Source organism: Dermacentor variabilis, chromosome 8 (genome assembly GCF_050947875.1).
Source record: "Dermacentor variabilis isolate Ectoservices chromosome 8, ASM5094787v1, whole genome shotgun sequence".
Taxonomy (NCBI): domain Eukaryota; kingdom Metazoa; phylum Arthropoda; class Arachnida; order Ixodida; family Ixodidae; genus Dermacentor; species Dermacentor variabilis.
Window position 1 is genome coordinate 147,589,127 of NC_134575.1, and position 6,000 is coordinate 147,595,126.

Sequence of the window (6,000 nt, forward strand, 5' to 3'; positions counted from 1 at the left end):
CCAAAGTTTTGGCTACGTCGGCTAGGTAGAAAGGCACGTGGGTCAGCTTAGACTGGTCATCCCATCTGTTATGGGCACTTACACGTTCGTACGATGACAGCCAGTCTTCCACGTCGTGTTCGGCGGTCCCAATGAAAATGGGTGGGTCGCGTTGACGAGGGACGCCGGCGCAGATGACAGTGGCAGCCGGGGGTTCAGGCAACGAGGTGGCGAAATCAGGCATTGTGGTGGGCGATCCTGTTGGTAGGGTTCGAGTGCGGAGCTCCAGGACGAGACGAGGGATCTCAGCAACCTCCACCAAATGCGGTGAGGTTTATTGTCGTTCACAACGGTGTGGAACGCTAGATAAATCAAAGCACTGCGAGGGCTGTCCGTAGCACGGGGCTCGCTCGCGATCACGGCACGGCCCTTCGTCTTCCTCTTCAGACGGCACATACACAGGGGCGCGTCTGCTTCATTACAATAGGCTGTTTTCAATTTGCGTTATATTTTCGTTCCAGTTGTAATTTTGTGAAATGAATCGAGCGGCTCTATTCTGAACTGATTCTAGCATAGTGGCTAAATAAATGTAATGAGGGGACCATATTGAAGAAGCAAATTCAACTTTAGGCAAACAAATGTAAGATAGGCTAATTTGCGGACATTTGTCGGCGTCTTACGGAGGTTCCGGCGTAAATATCCCAAGGATCGGGAGGTATTTCCGCAGATGTTGTTGATATCTGTAGTCCAGGAAAGGTTTGTTGTCAGGGTTACGCCTAGGTATTTGAAAGAAGTAAGTACAGACATAGGATTGTTATTAATATGATATGAGAAGTCGGAAAGGAGATGTTTGGGAGTGAAATATATTACATTTATCTGGATTAAGCGACATTAGCCAGGTGCTACACCAACTGTCCATAAGGTCAAGATCATTTTGAATTTTTACGTGGTCATCAGTACCAGCAATTTCTCGGTAAACTATAGAATCGTCAGCAAAGATCCGCACATGAGAAGAAATGTTATTCGGTAAGTCGTTAACATATATCAGGAAAAGTAGTGGACCGAGGACACCGCCCTGTGGCACACCAGAGCAAACGAAAGAGAGCAGGGAGGAAAAAGGATTACCCACGGTGAACTGCTGCCGATTGGTAAGAAAGTTCCGAATCCAAGATAGCGTTAGTGAATCTAAGGACAACGAAGACAGTTTAGAAATTAGTCGGCAGTGAGCTACGCGATCAAAGGCTTTTGAAAAATGTAAAAACATGCAGTCAGTTTGCAGGTTTTTGTCCAGATTGAAATGTAATTCAGTCGTGAACTCAAATAGTTGCGTGTCACACGATTAACCCTTTCTAAATTCATGTAGGTTTGTGAAGAAAAAGTTATTATTTTCTAAATGATTGTAAATATGGAAGGTGATTATCTGCTCTAGCATCTTACAGCAGATGAAAGTAAATGATATGGTTCTGTAGTTTGGTGGTGAATTTCTATTGCCAGTCTTAAAGGTGGGAATGACCTTCGCGATTTTCCATTCTTGGGGAAGCATTCCTGTCGATAGCGATTGTCGGAGTATATGAGATAATATTTTACTCGAGTCTGATATCGTGTTTTTTAGTATCTTTGAGTTTATGTCGTCAACGCCTGCTGATGTGGACACTTTCAGATTATTTATAATGGATGCGATGCCGTCGACAGTAATGTCGATGGGCTGTGAAAAAGGGTAGTCAAGATCAGCTACCTCAGGCACGTTTGAGTCGTCTTCTATGGTGTATACTGATGAAAAGAATGAACTGAACGCGTTTGGGCAGTCATGGTCTGGAACGGGAATGTGGTCGTTATTATGCAAAATGGTGTTGCTGTCCTGTCGCTCCGGACACACTGATTCCCAAGATGTTTTTGTGTTAGTTGTGAGCAGGGATGGCAAATCGTGCGAAAAGTACTTATCTCGGGCAGCGCGTACTCTAGAGCACTATCTTTTCAAGAAGTCGGTGTATCTTTTCCAAGATATTGGAGTGGACGCGCGTTTTGCGGCCGCGTACAATCGTTTCTTTTTATTTCTCAGTTTGTTAAGCGACTTAGTGAACCACGGGTGGCGTTTATCATTTGTTATTTTAATTAACGGAACATGTTGACTAACCGGTGTTATTAGCTTGTTTTTGAACAAATACCAGTTATCTTGAACTGTGCGGTTACTGAAACAAGGAAGTAATACACTAACAAGAAATGTTTCAAGTTCAGCGTTAATAACACTGTAATTACCTCTGTTATAGTCACGAATTATCTTAGTTGTCGCACCAGAAAAACGGCACGGTACTTTAAGGTTCAATTGCGTTAATTTATGGTCACTGAAACCATCTAAATATGTTATTTTTTCAACAGTATTAGGGACCGTTGTCAATACTAGATCCAGTATATTGGAATCACCAGTGGGTTGACTTGCGATCTGTGACAGGCTGAAATCCAATGTTATGGCAATGAAGTCTGAGGAAAGGCGGCAGGTCGATGACAACTGCTTCCAGTTTATGGAGGGAAGATTAAAGTCGCCGAAGAGAAAAATACTTTCAGCCGGACAAGCTCTAACGGCGTGAGTTATGCTGTTTCGCAGGTCGCTAACAAACAACCCACTTGAGTCAGGAGTACGATAACAGCAACCTAACAATAACTTTTCAAAACGAGTCATGCATGCAACCCAGTCAATTTTTAGGTCAGTGCCGGAATCAATTAAATAAGATGTTACCGTCTTCCTAAAGCCTATAAGTACGCCTCCACCTCGTTTATTAGTGCGATCACATCGGTAAATATTATGCGTGAGAGGTATGGTACTTATTTCATTGTCTGAAATGTGAGGATGGAGCCATGTTTCCGTGAAGATGATAATGTCAGAACTTGTATTGTCTAGGAAAGAAAAGACTTGACCAAGCTTACGCACTAGGCTTCGAATATTAGTAAGTGATATTGATAGTGACAGTATGATCCGTGGTTCTGGTGACTGATGGCAGTCATGGGTTCGTGTACTATACTTCAGCTATCTGCTCAGCTGTACTACTGTGCTAGTGACGCCGTCGAACACGTAAATTGTGTCATCTATGCGCAGTCTGTCGACGCTGGGCTTGAAATATTCTTTTTTTCTTTTTTTGCCTTCGCGAATTCGATCAGTTTTCTTCTTGCTTCTCGTGTAGCTGGGGAGAAGTCTTCTCGTATCGAAAATCCGGAGCCCTTAAGCTTTCGTGCAGCTGACAAGATGCGTTCTTTATCCTTATAAAAGGTCAATTTCGCTATGATCGGTCTCTTTGTGTTATCGGCGTGCTTGCCTAATCTATGCACCCTTTCGAAGTGCGTGCTTGATAGGCTTACGTCAAGTTTTTCGGCACAGAAATCTACAATTTTCTGCTCCGACGCAGCCCAGTCCTCTTTTTCGTCGTCCGCTGTGTTAAAGAAGAGCAGGTTTGAGCGTCGCATTCTATTCTCAGTTTCGTCGCACCGTGAAGAAATTGTGGCCAATCGACCAGATACACCGCGAAGGATATCAGCGCCTGTTGTTGTGACAACCGAATTTCCGTATGCGGGAGTATCGACTAGCCCGGTGATCTTGGAGTTCAGCAGCTTGATTTCACCTTCAGCGGCCTCCCGTTTTTGTTTCGAAATGTTTAGTTCAGCGAGTAGTGTTACCTGCTCGTTTTCTAGCTTTTGAAACTTGTTTTTAACTGCCGTATTACTTACTGGCTTTGACACTAGCTAGTTGAGAAAGCAAGTGTGAGTGCGCTTCTTCTAATTTCCTAATAGCCTCTAGTGCAGCAGCAAAAGCGTCTTCTTGAGCCTTAGTCATTGGTCCAGGATTACTTTCAACGTCTCGCGACAGCATCAGTGTTGTTATAGACAAGGCATAGCATATTTCACACGCAAGAGCCAAGAACTGTTTCAAAACATCATTCAGGTCTCGCGGGCACGACACCACCAACAAGCAATAATTACTGGATTTAACGCAAGCAGCACCTTTCAGGTAACTAACCTGAAAAGGCAACGGACGTAAGCCTGCCATTCTGGAAGTGGTGTCGTGCCCAAGTGAAGCGGCTGCCAGCTGTCGATTATGAAGGCAGCCGGTTGCGTCCACCGTAGTCATGCTGGATCCATGTTGCCAGATGAGCTGGCTGGTCGTATCCAAGCTTGGCGTCCTGCACAACCATGGCGGCCGTGCTGTAAGCGGATCCTCTGCAGCAACACGGCACGAACCGAGCAGTCCTGAACACACGACCCAGGTGAGCGTGATCTGAAAAGGCAACGGACGTAAGCCTGCGATTCTGGAAGTGGTGTCATGCTCCTGCATCTAAAACGAACAAAATTAATATGTTATACATGAATAAAAAGAATTAGTAATATGGAAATACAGCTTTTCCAGAACCCTTGTACACAATGTAACGAATTGAGGTAAGATATTATTTGACATATAGAATTTGTCCGCTTTGAATGATCTAATGGATGCCGTTTACAGCACCGTGATATCTGTTTTTTGATGCCGAGCTATTGATTTATAAACTTCATGCGTCCCTCTTTTCCAAACTTTCGAATTCTTAAAAACCCTTTTCATAAACTTAAAGCATTAAATGAAAATTCCGCTTCCAACAGTCACTAGAATTTAACTTTCTCTCTCAAATGGAACAAATTACATAAAAATCGGCCCCGGGGTTATCTCAAAAAAGCGTATTTGCGTTTTACATGTATTTGAATAGGCCGCGTCGGAGTAGGACCCGAGCTAAAGCTTCCTCTTAAAGAGGAAAAGGTAGCTTGAGCGAGTCACCTTTCTACAATGCTGATAAGCCAACTCTTATCTTGAGAAGACACTCAGTAAGCGAGAAAAGCAGGGTGGCGACGCCGCCTTGAAGCTTCCACACCGGTTTGCCGTGGCCTCGTGGATTCTGACGCCGTTCTGCTGCTAGGGCGTCGTTAAGCTTGCATCGGAAAAGGTGGACCAGCGTTGTATTTTAACAGAGGCAACTGTTGAGCGTAACAAGCTTCGAGAACCGAGCCACAAAGGACCAAATACTAAAATTTATTTTGAAATCAATGACATCGCCCTGATATACCTCCGCTGGCCATTAGGCAGGAAATTCGAAAAATGATATTCCTATTTTCTCATCTAATGATCATCCTCTCAGCACAAGATTACCGAAGATTGGACTTTACAGTCCAAACTTACCTAGCGTCTCTCATTAACGTCTAGTTCAAGATGACTGGTTTTTAAGAGGAGAGAGATGCAAATGAGAGGAAGGCAGGAAAGTTAACCAGACTTAAAACGTCCGGTTTGCTACCCTGCACTAGGGGAAGGGAAAGGGGAAGTAAAGACGGAAAGAAGAGCGTAACAAAAATAAAAGCAAAAAAAGATGAAAAGGGACGAAATGGGGTCATTACAGTCTTTCTAAAAGGCCACTGTCACGTAGAAAAGTCAACAGAGCCTTGACCGACTTTTGCTGCGACGACAGTTCACGTCGGCATTCCAAAACTGACTGTTCTGAAAGTGGCCTGTCGTCAAGGCGTGCCAACGCGGTCGCTAGTGACAGCCGGTGCGCGCTGTATCGAGGACAACTGGTTTTTAAAGTTTCTAAGTCGCTATATATCCTGCCTCCTAATTTCATGGGGTCAGGGTTGCTTCAAAGCGAGCAACAAGAAAAACGCGAGAGAGAGGGAGAGAGAGAGAGAGAGAGAGATAGGACAAACTGGACCATGTGAGCAACTGAGCATGTGAGACTGTTTTTTCAACGATCTCCATGCTTGATCGTCCGTCTCGACAAGTGGCCGATCCTGCAAGTATTGACGGCACGATTTCGTGCGAATAAATGACACAATGAAGCGAGCAAAAGAAAACGGAAAGAATCGCTTGACGACATGGCTCATTAAGTGGCAATAAAAATAAAATGGTGGACTCAAGCACATGGAAAGCATGTAACGTTTACACAAGCGCGTCATGAAGAAGCGAGCCTTCACTTTATTTATTTATTTATTTATTTATTTATTTATTTATTTATTTAT

The 6,000-nt window shown here is 44.0% G+C and overlaps 1 long non-coding RNA gene across 1 annotated transcript in view; it reads right to left on the reverse strand.

The window, feature by feature from the left end:
• LOC142591642 (uncharacterized) overlaps window positions 1–4,239 on the reverse strand; it is a 78,225-nt gene extending 73,986 nt beyond the window's left edge. The window contains exon 1 of the long non-coding RNA XR_012830471.1: window positions 3,986–4,239. This is a non-coding gene — a long non-coding RNA (uncharacterized LOC142591642). The remainder of the gene's footprint in view (window positions 1–3,985) is intronic.
• Window positions 4,240–6,000: the final 1,761 nt, after the last annotated feature.